Source organism: Molothrus ater, chromosome 1, assembly GCF_012460135.2.
Source record: "Molothrus ater isolate BHLD 08-10-18 breed brown headed cowbird chromosome 1, BPBGC_Mater_1.1, whole genome shotgun sequence".
Taxonomy (NCBI): Eukaryota; Metazoa; Chordata; class Aves; order Passeriformes; family Icteridae; genus Molothrus; species Molothrus ater.
The window spans coordinates 45,202,042-45,214,043 of NC_050478.2; the positions used below are offsets into that span (position 1 = coordinate 45,202,042).

The 12,002-nt window shown below is 44.6% G+C and overlaps 1 protein-coding gene across 2 annotated transcripts in view; it reads right to left on the reverse strand.

The window, feature by feature from the left end:
• Window positions 1-12,002, reverse strand: part of LOC118699196 (prolactin-releasing peptide-like) — a 127,260-nt gene that overhangs the window by 75,699 nt on the left and 39,559 nt on the right. The gene's annotated exons all lie outside the window — the stretch shown is intronic.

Genomic DNA, 12,002 nt, shown 5'->3' on the forward strand with positions numbered 1-12,002 from the left:
TCATGGCATACAACAGTAAAATCTGTTCAGAAAAGAAGCCCATCAGAATGTACAATGCCACAATGGCACAATGGCTTAAATGAGAAAAAAACCTGCTGATTTACCCAACCCGACTTTACTAAAGTTTATGAGGGTAGCTCTGGAAAACAAGGAAAAAGACAACACCTGGCAGCTTCCCTGAAAAACCTCTTGAGCAAATCACTCTTTCACAATTCAAATTCAGAAGCATTAGGAACAGAGCATACACACATTCTTTGAATGCTCTTCAACTTGGTCAGTGTTACCTTTGTTCTCAGTTGCTGATCTAAAATAATTTGTAATATTCTATATCATAAAGGGATTTAGAATATCCCTTTATGCAAAGGGATTATTAACTACTCCAGCCACAGCTTCTGAAAAGCAAGATTCCCTCATCCCTATCTCTTCTGCAAGGATAACAACAGCACTATAGCAAACAGAATGGTTTGAGCAGAAGAGTACGATTTTGAACAAATTCCTGCTGCACCGTATTACTCTCTGTAACAGATGGATGAGAAATCATTTTACTGAACATAATTTATTTCACAAACTCAAGAGTATAAGCAATCATCTTCTGCCTCTTCAGCTGTGGGGCTCATCTCTCTCTGAATAATGAGATCTATAGATATAGTTTTTTAGGAAGAAGAGACTTGATTAGAAATTAGAAAATGTATTCTTACCTGTGAATGGAACAGGTACAGGATGCTGATCTTTAAGGTAGAAGACTAAAGTCCAAAACACAGCTTTTGAAGAGTAGCAGTACAGATACAGTACAGTGCAGAAGATTTGTTGGGTTTTGCTTTCGCTTGAGCCTGGGTAAAAAGAAAGAACTGACAGATACGGATCCCATTTTGTTGATGTCTTCTGCAGGCATTTGGTAGAGGAAAATATTTTTGTTGTGGGATAGTGGCGTGAGTCTATCTGTTGTAAACTGAGGCTGAGCCATATGGTTTTCAACTTGTGTGTCTCCTGGGATGCACAAAAAAAGACTTTCAAATTTTCAGTGTTAGTGTTGCAATGTGTAATCTGACTACTTAGCAAACGGGACAGTCCTGACAGAAAAAAAGGGTCACATGTACCTTATCTACTCCTTCCCCTGTCTTATCAAGAGGTTATGAGAAGAGGGGAGCTCCAGGAAATTAAGATTTACGTTAATAAAGAGAAAACTTCCCCTGGAACAGGGGATACCCTTTGACCTGTAGGAACTGGGTCCTACCAGCTTTATGGAATGAATGGGACAATTGTAATTAAACAGCTATTGCCTCATTTAAACTCTTTTAAACTGAAAATGGGGTTTACATAAAAAAAGAAGAGTAGCTTCTCACTATAAAGGGAAAATTATGTTAAAATAAGAGGATTCTTAACTCAGGCTATTCTTTTTAATACAGAAACACTGTGAGATTATTTGAGTCATTAAGGTTTATATTTATACTGTTCAAGATGAAGATACTCCAGTTAGTTAGAATTTGGGTGGTGAAAATTATGTTTTCTGACTTGCATTCTTCTTAAGAAGCTCCATTTTGCCTTTCACATTTCTAACAAACCCACAGGAATCTGGACTTATGTCACTCTTTGGGGAAAGCTGAACTTAATTATGTATTCCCCTTCCTCAAGTGCCCTTTCTCTGCTCCCTTTCCCATATTTAGTAGAGGAGTATTAGTACTAAACTAATTTACAGGGAGATACAAGAGGAAAAGTTATTATAGCTAGTTAAATATTACACTACATTTTGGATACAACAGTGTTACTGAACTTTGAAAGGAAGGCTCTAAAATCAGCGTTTGTTTCTCCACTGCCCACTTAAACAGATCCTTTTCCTGCCTTGCCTTCAGTTGATGTCACCAGAGACTCATCAGTGCTCTGTCTGGATCTCTCACACAAGTTAGTTTTCACTTGCAGCTTCACTAGCAGTGCAAGAGCAGCAGCAGAGAGCTCACAGACTGCTCAGTTCACCAGATGACATAAGTAAATACTCCTGTGGTCAGGCAGAGCAGAACTTCATGCTGGTACAACTCCAAGCGGTACCAAACCAGCTGCTTTTAAGCCATGCTTGGTATAGGCACACTTGCTATAGCCTGTCACAGCAGTTGAGATTAGTAAAAGTCAAATTCCATGTTGATTTTCATCCTATGCAGTGCCACCAACATGAATAAGCTGTTTTGCTGAATTTGAGTCACTGAACATAAGTAGAATGGACATTCTTTGGAAAGCATGGAAATGTGTTTTGCTCCCCTGCCACACTTTAATTGGCAATTTGTGATACAAACCCCAAGGATGGTGATGAATGGGATTCTTTCCCCACATTCAATTTTCTTAGACAATAACTAGGGAAATAATAAGCCAAATTCTACTTGAAGCTACATTTGGTGCTATCTCATTAGGTTGAATTATATTAAGGAATAGGTTCCTGTAAAGCAACCACTCTTCAAGCTAGAGGCACTACAGTTTTAATTTTTTCCCCTCCAGGTGTATTCTGGAAGTAATTACTGCATCTCAAAAGCTGCTAAAGCAAATGAACTATTCAATTCTGTTCTCATAATTTTTTCACTCTTTTCTACTTTCCTAAATATAGTACAAAATCCACTTCCATTTTTTTTCTCCCCATGTTCTCATTATGACTTTTCATTTCTTTTCCCCAGTCTGCCTCTCCTTCATCAATCCTGCCTTCACTGTTCCTCTCTTCAGATTCTGCTACCCAACCTGCTGTGCCATTGTACTTGTGACTTTTTGGATTCACTCTCTCAAAGGTGAGAAGAGAGAAATTCCCAAGTGTGGGTTCATTTCACCCAACTGCAGGTATTAAAGGGCTGAGCCTGAAGGTGATGACCCTTTTAGAAACTCATTTGTTATGCACAGAAGAGAAATGAGCACTTCTAATGACTGATTTCTCCTATCATTAAAAAGATATCCAATGGATTGACTTCTGCACAATGGTACTACTCCTAGCTAATCTGTGGATAAATATAGCTGAGATGAATTCTCAAGCTGTCCAGGTTTGACACTGAGAAGGTCTTGTCGTTATGCATGGCTCTAGGGGAGAAAAGAGAGACTGAAGCAGGTTTCTTGCTGACAGCTGATTGATTGCTGAGCACCAAACAGTAACAGCAGTAAAATGGAAGGTGACAGATGGGTCAGTTTAAAATTCCCCAAATTAAATCCAACTGCAAAGGAATCTACTGCATTTACTTTCTACCTGTAGCCAAGGAGAAACTGTCTAAAAGGAAGAAAATTGTAATTTAGCCAAATTTATAACTATAGCTAGATTTGGACTACTCAGTTAACTAACTCAGCAATAACTATGAAAGGTATTAAAAAGGTTCTGCGTTTTAACCCTGCATACAGAACTGAAATTGGAGAAAAATTTGAAAAATAAGAAGATTAAAAACCCAGAGACAGTGAATCCCTTAGAAGAGACTGGACAAGGTAGTAACCACTGAGAGTTCTCTTGTATACAACTGGACCCCAAAGGTAGATCATTTGGCAAAGCAGTTCAGATTGGTGAACCAAAGACATCAACCCTGTTCCCATCAAGAATGACACTTGAGAAGGGCATATGTGGTATGCATAACACAGTGTTCAAGGTGCTGCAAGAGCTCAGAGGGTGCAAAGTGCTTGCCATCTCTCCTGGGTACTACTGGGTAGCTGATATCAGCTAGACACTTGGTATATGTTCAGTGGACTTTCTGAAGGGCACTTTAAAATATTTACAAGGGCAAAAACTTCAGGGGGTTATTTTTTTTTTCTATCTTCCTTTCAAAGCTTAACAGGTTGTAAATATTTGTAAGACAAATATTCTGCCAAACACTCTAGCAAAGTAGCCTTATACAGCACAACTGATCTTTCTCTCCTCCCCATGCACTCTTCCACCGAATCAACAAAATGCCAAAAAGAAGCCTCTCTAGCTAACACAGCTTGAGGACAGCACCCATAGTTTGATGGACATTTTATCTCAAAAAAATTTGGTCTAGAAAATCAGTTTCACTGATTTTCTACTGGAGTTTTGACTAGAAAGGGAGAACATAAAACAGGTTTTGTGAACCTGCTACACAACAAGGCCTGAGACCCACCTGGAGTGCTGTATCCAGCTCTTCAGTCCCTGGCACATGAGGAACATGAACCTGTCAGAGTGACTCTAGAGGAAGCCACCAAGGTGGTCAGAGGGATGGAGCACCTCTCCTATGCAGAAAGGCCAAGAAAATTGTGCTTAACCTGATAAAGAGAAGATTTGGGAGTTACCTAATTTCAGCCTTCCAGCAGCCAAAGGGAGCCTACAGGAAAAATGAAGAGGGTCTTTCACAAGAGCATGTAGTGACAGGACAAGGAGGAATGGCTTCAAACTGAAAGAGAGTAGGTTTAGATTAGATATAAGGAAAAGATTCTTCACTGTAAGAGTGGTGAGGCACTGGAACAGATTACCCAGAGAAGCTGTGGATGCCCCAATCCTGGCAGTGTTCAAGGCCAGGTTGGATGGGGCTCTGAGCAACTGGATCTGATGGAAGGTGTCCCTGTCCAGGTCAGAGGTTAGGAACTGGATGATCTTTAAGATCCCTTCCAACCCAAGCCATTTTATGATTTCCTGATTCTATTCAGGCACTGAGCTTTGAAGCCCTGATGACATTTTTTTTTTTTTTTTGCTTTGATTTGCCTAGGCATTGGGCGCAGGTAACCAGGTGCTGGCAGTGGGAGGGCTGTAGGGGTGGCTTCTTTGAAAAACACCAGGGTTGCCCTGTGCCAGACACAGCCATTTCCAGCCAACGCCAACATACTGATCACAGGACATAGCTGACACAAGCAGAGAAATTATATCCTTCACCCCAGAAAACACCTGAAGCTAAGTGAAAAAAGCCATGTGAACCTTAGCCACACAGCCAATATTTTTCCAGACACAATTTCCTGCCATGTCAGAGTACTATCTTTTCCTAGTTCCATCCTGTTGCTTCCTAGGTTCTTCATCTCTGAATCTCCCATTGTTACTTTGTTCTGTGATCACTGCAGGGTGCACCTGCATGGGTCTAAGGAGTGCTTCATACTCCAAACTAAATAAAATAAAGTTTTACTAACTTGATGCATTAACTGAAGTAACTTTTACTGTAGTATAAATAAGGAGCAGGATTCTTTTGCATCTGTACACTGAAAGACTTTGAAACAAATCTAAAATTAAAAGGGGGAAAAAGCAAGAGTAATCAGATTACAATTTCATTCATGGGTCAAATTTCCCCAGCTTGTCTGGAATTCACAGTGATCCATAAAAGTCTGAAGCAAATAAACCAAATTTCTATTTCACAGAGGCACCATACAAGTAGGGTGTCAAGAAAAGAAGAAGCAAAATGCAAGCAGCAGAAGTTAGACAGCATAGGATGAAGGATATTCTTTAAAATTTTTAGTAAATCACCTTCACAAGAACCTTGCTCTTACTTGAAATATCTGGGAACAAAACCAGATGCAGTAAATATTATTATTTCTCAATCTTCTTGCATGTAGCTGGTTTAGAGGCAGTTGAAAAGCATTCAGCTAAAGTATTGTCTAAGTGAGTTTTCTGCCCTTGAATTTTTGAATTAAAAAGTGGGAAATAACATTCATTTTAACATTTCCAAGGGTTCAACAGTAGCTGTGCAGGTGGTGGAAAATTAATTGACTGGAAATTTAAAAGTACAGAAAACCAGGAAAAGTTTTAAAATCTCAATTGGAACATGAAACAGTGGTCTAAACCACTTACCTATAGAAGAGATTTTTGAGTATTGATAGGTGTCAGGAAAAATAAAAAGTAAGATCTACTGGTTGCATTCAAGCCAAAGCGAATTGGTAATTTTGGACTATGATGGTAATTATCCATTGGATTCATTTACTTGGGGATCTAGGGATTACCTTAAGCTGTGTCCAGCTGTCTTTGCAGATATGTACTACAGACTGAAGAAGAGCTGGTGGCTGGGTGCAGAGAGTATTGCTGACATTCTTCATCTGCACAAGTTAAAACTTGTAAGTCACTAGCCCTAGTTTTTAATGGGATCCTTAAATCTAGGAAAAGGTGGGAGGGGGTTGCCCACTCTCTCTCTATAGATATACATGAACAAAACTCTCCAGTCTAACCAGCAGGTCACACTCTGCTCACTTCCCAAATCTGCATAGTTTGGCCTTCAGGTGTCTCTTTAAGAGCACTGAAGTTTTTTGCTTGCTCAAAAAGCTTAAGCGCCACAGATTTAAGATACTGGTTTTCTTCATCAGTATCGGTTTTCATGACATTTAGCACCATTCCCATCAGGTTCCCATCTCTTTTCTTCAAAGTCTTTTTGGGGAGCTCCAAGGAAAGACATAACTCAGCACAGACAAGGAAAAAATATAATAGAGTTAAAATCTTGCTCCAAGCAAGTTCCCATGGATTGGAAGCCTGACAGATGCAATTAGACTGAAGGTCAGTAACAGATTTGATACTCTGTAGAAACCTATTTTTACCAGGCAGATGACAATAGAGTTTCTGAGGTTTATCACATTAAATCTCCATTTTCATAAACACATTTCAATATAGAAATTAGATGAGCTAAAAATACTACAGAAACAAGGGTTATGAATGAAAGCAAAAGTGCCGTCAACATTTTACTTAGCTCTGCAGCAGTAGCTTAAGCCATAACATTTCCCTGAATGACTGACCTGTCTTGCTCTCTGAGGCATCACTTCACTAAGAAATGTAGCATTTTTATACAGTTTTTTCAACTAAATGGTGAAGATGACACTTAAGAATGCTAAAACCAGACAATTTTTATTTTTACACCTAGGCAAACCAATCCAAAGCTGCCTTACAAAACCAGAATAGAGAATATAGCTGTGCAGAGGCCTAAGTGAACAGGTCTTACTGTCAAACATTCAGGAGAAACCCATTGGATGGGTACATCAGCACTGTCAGTGGTATAAGTCCCTAGATGAAACAGTTTGGATTATAGAAGTAATATTTTCACATGTATTAGTATTTTCAAGATGTGTTAATATGCTTCAATGCTACAGAACTTAATGGTAAATCAAGAAAGTTTGGTTATGACTTTTTAATTTTTTTAACTTATTTGGCTTTTGAATTATGTGACTGAACTACTTGCAAAATGCTGTGTGCATGGAGGCCAGTATTTTGTATTTGTGGAGTGAAAATAACAGTAGATTTTACAGGAATTTGCATTCCCATAAAGCTCTGTAAAGAGCTTTGGGAACAGCTGTTCTGTGAAGCTGAGTTTTGGCTTTATATGCAAAACACAAGACAAGTTTCACTAAGCTTTTTTACTCTGTGTTCTTTATGAAAGAGAACCTGATATAGGGTAAGAAACTGCTGACTTGCAAGCTCTAAAGAAAAACTGCTTTTCCATTAATGACTTGTCCAGCCCCTAAGAATAATACATATTTATTCAGGATGGTGCTTTTAGGTGATGTAGTAAGGTAAATAAAAATTAAAATTATAAAACCTTTTAATTTATATTCCAAAAAGATTAGGATGCCTCACAGACATGAAAAACTAAGCTGTGAAATGACAAGATTCAATATGGGCCAGAAACACCAGGATTAGATGCTGTAGGATTTTATCTAAGGTGAGCCACTGACTCACTCCATGTGACTAGACATGTTGTCTCTTGGCTGTTTTTTGGGAAATTGTAAAGTGAAAGTACTGTCATTTGTTTAATTTTTAGCTCTACAGAGGAGCAAGAGATCAGAAAGGCTTTGTAAGAACGAGTTTCCCACTTCAGTAGCTGTGAATCATAATGAAAAAATCATGAAATATGAAATGGATGAGTACAGGTTGGGTTGAACCAATAATAGATTTGTAAAAAGTGATCTTACTTCCCTTCCCCAGAGAGCGACCAAGAAGTGCCGGACTGTGAAGAGTTCACCAGCTAACAGCTTTCCCAAGAGGAAGACTCCATCGGCCAGGAGGCAAAAGGAATGGGAACTGACCCTTCCAAAGGGATTGGGAATCCACCGTCCATATAGTTGAGCTGGGAAGATGACAGCCACCAAGAGCTCAAACAGGACAACAGGGAAAGTGAGACCACCCACAGGCTTGGGGTCAAGGCCCTGCTGCAGGACAAGGACGAATGGGACGAGCTGAGCATCCTCGAGCTGCTGGAAGAACCCAGAGAGCCAGTACTGGGTGGTTTTGCAGGAGACAGTCTCCCAGTGCCTCTCCCTGACCAGGCTTGGCTTCAGCCCGAGGAATTTGAGCCGTGCCCTCAAGAGATGCTCGCTGCCTCATCTCCCCGTGTGCCAGCCCAGGCCCTCAGCCAGCAGCTGGGCCCCCGCAAGAAACGTCCCTCCCGCTTCAGCCGGGCACTGCGGGCGCTGTGCAGCCTCTTCCGCTGCCCCTGCCTGGCACCGCAGCCCCAGGATTAGTGCCCGCTGACGGCGCCAGCACCGGCCCCGCAGATGGCGGCCGGCCCGCGGCCTGGCCAGCGGCCTGAGGGAGCCACATGGGCTGCCATTCCCTCAACATGTCCCTGCAGCCTCAGCAATCCCCGGCTGCTTTGGAGCATCCCAAGCGCATCTCCCCAAGACCAAGTTTTACCCACGGCGCCGGCCCCTAACCAGCAGCCACGGGCCGCGGCACTTGGGGCCAGGTGGCACAGCGGTGGATCACAGACAATCATCCAGGTGGGAAGACACCTTGGAAGTCATCCACTCCAACTGGCACCCTGGCACCACCAGCATCAGCCCTACAGCATGTCCCCAAGTGCCCCATCCAGACAAGACCCAAACACTTCCAGGAATAGTGACTCCGACACCTCCCAAGTCAACTTCTTGCAACGCCTGACCCCTCAGGCAAGGAAAAAGTGTTTCTGCTCTTTTATCAGAAGCTCCCCTGCTGGAATCTAAGGCCATTTCCGCTGTTACAAGAAGATAGAGAAATAGTAGTAGTAATGAGGAAGAAGAAATAGAGGTAGCTGTAGGAAATAGGAAAAATAAGAAGAAGAATGAGAAGAAGAAGAAGAAGAAGAATAGGAATAAGAAGAAGAAGAAGAAGAAGTATAAGAAGAATAAGAATAAGAATAGGAAGAATAAGAATAAGAATAAGAATAAGAATAAGAATAAGAATATTAATAAGAAGACAAAGTAGAAGAATTCGAAGAATTAGCATTAGAAGAATGAGAAGAAGAAATATTAATAGTTGCAGTAAAAATTAGTCATAATAAGTCTAGGAAGAAGCAGAAGAAGAAGAAGAAAAAGAAGATGAAGAAGACAAGAAGTTTCACTTGTAGGAGTATTGAATAAATAAAATAATGAAAATGATAATTGTAATAATGGTCATATCAAGTTACAATACACATTCCCACATCATCTAGAATCATGGAATGGTTTGGCCTGGCAAGGGCCTTAAGGATCATCCAGCTCTCTACCTGAATACCTCCTGCTCTCTTGCTCTCTCTCTGAGACCGCTTTCCTATTTCTTTCCATCTCTCTACCTCACATTTCTTTGCACCTGATGCAAAGTGAAGCAACAGATCCCGAGTCTGCTGCAAGAAACTCTGTCAAACTCGGCCCCGGCCGTGGCGGGTACCTGGCTCTTCCCACCTAGCCCACAAATGTCTATCCATCCACACAACTCTAGGTTTTCGGGCCACCCTGGCCACCAAGAATGGCCTCATGGACAGCATCAACGGGATGCCACTGGGATCTACAGAGCACTGAGGTTTTCTACTTCATCTGTATCTATCACTCTTTTTCCCTTTCTCTCTCTTTCTCTCTCATTTCCTCTTCATGAAATGCCACACTATTGGCTTGGGTGTCTGATGCCATTGGCACCTTAATTTTGGCAGAGGCATGTCTGATCCTTTTAATAAAGGGACGACAACAAGGGGCTGGAAGGCCAAAATCCAAGGCCTCCTCCATGACCCCTCCAGCAGCTTTGGCTGCTGAAGGGGTGCCGGCTGTGGCCCTTTGTGACACAGGCGCCTTGTGTCAGGGCCCTCAGTGATGCGGGACACTGCGGTGCCCAGAGGCCCTTGTGACGCGGCAGAGCCACGCCCTGCCACAGGGCTGTGGAAGCGCCGCAGAGCCCAGGGGTGTCCAGTCCCGTCAGAGCCGCTCTGCGAGAACAAAGCAGCTCCCGGGATCTCGGTGCGCTCGACGACGTCTGGCACGCAGGCGGATAAGGTGAAGCCCAAGTCCCAGGCACCCAGTCCCTTGCCCAGCTGGCTGAAGCCCAGGCCCTCAGCGGGCCGTGGCTGGCGGCAGGGGGCTGCTCAGTCCTAGCCCTGGTGGAGACTGAGGAGGAAGAGGGGCCCTTGGTCAACATGGACCAATACCAGGTGGATCAAAAGATTTCCAAACAGGGAGGTGTTAGTGGCCAAGAGCATGGCCTGTGGGAAAAGCTACCGTTCCCAGAGGTGCCGCAAGGGGAAAAAGAATTGAGGAAAGAAAAGCTGGCCCAAGGGGAAGAGCTTGGCAGCAGCCAGGGCCTGTCCCAAGGGGCAGAAGGCCTGGAGCAAAGCGTGGCTTCAGAAAAAGAACCAGCAGCTCCAGGAGAAGGGGATCTGGTCCACATCTCAGCCCCACACAGCCCTGGCTGCCCCCCCAGCCCATTAGCCAGCTCGCCTCCAGCCCTGGCCCTCACCGAGCAGCTGGAGGAGGCAGTCAGGGGGGCAGTCCCAGCACAGCAAGTGGCTGAAGAGGGAGTATTGGCTGGGGAGCTGAAGCGCTTCCAATGCAAAGATGAGGAAGACTCAGAGCTGCTCCAAGGAGATGCCGCTAGCTATGATGATGTGTCCCAAGAGGAAGCCTTCAGTGAGCAAGAGCTGTCCCAAGTAGAAGGCAGTAGCAATCCTGAGCTCCTTGACTGGGAGGAATGTGTCGATCAAGAGCTGTCCCTAGGAGGAGCCAGGAGCTACAAACCATGTTCTGATTGGCAAGAATGCTTGGAGCCATGGCTTTCCCAGGCAGCACTCCTAAGCTCCCCAGCACACTGCTACTGGGAAGAATACAGCAAGCGAGAGCTGTCGCCCAATGGTGTTGGTAGCTCCCAAGAAAGGTCAGACTGGGAACAATTCATTCTCCAAGAGCTTTCCCAAGACCAAGACTCCATTGGCCACGAGGTTCCCAAAGGCAATGGGAAGCCACCCTCCGTGCAGTCCAGCTGGGAAGATGACAGCCACCAAGAGCTCAAGCAGGACAACAGGGAAAGTGAGACCACCCACAGGCTTGGGGTCAAGGCCCTGCTGCAGGACAAGGACGAATGGGACGAGGTGAACGTCCTCGAGCTGCTGGAAGAACCCAGAGAGCCAGTACTGGGTGGTTTTGCAGGAGACAGTCTCCCAGTGCCTCTCCCTGACCAGGCTTGGCTTCAGCCCCAGGAATTTGAGCCGTGCCCTCAAGAGACGCTCGCTGCCTCATCTCCCCGTGTGCCAGCCCAGGCCCTCAGCCAGCAGCTGGGCCCCCGCAAGAAACGTCCCTCCCGCTTCAGCCGGGCACTGCGGGCGCTGCGCAGCCTCTTCCGCTGCCCCTGCCTGGCACCGCAGCCCCAGGATTAGTGCCCGCTGACGGCGCCAGCACCGGCCCCGCAGATGGCGGCCGGCCCGCGGCCTGGCCAGCGGCCTGAGGGAGCCACATGGGCTGCCATTCCCTCAACATGTCCCTGCAGCCTCAGCAATCCCCGGCTGCTTTGGAGCATCCCAAGCGCATCTCCCCAAGACCAAGTTTTACCCACGGCGCCGGCCCCTAACCAGCAGCCACGGGCCGCGGCACTTGGGGCCAGGTGGCACAGCGGTGGATCACAGACAATCATCCAGGTGGGAAGACACCTTGGAAGTCATCCACTCCAACTGGCACCCTGGCACCACCAGCATCAGCCCTACAGCATGTCCCCAAGTGCCCCATCCAGACAAGACCCAAACACTTCCAGGAATAGTGACTCCGACACCTCCCAAGTCAACTTCTTGCAACGCCTGACCCCTCAGGCAGGGAAAAAGTGTTTCTGCTCTTTTATCAGAAGCTCTCCTGCTGGAATCTAAGGCCATTTC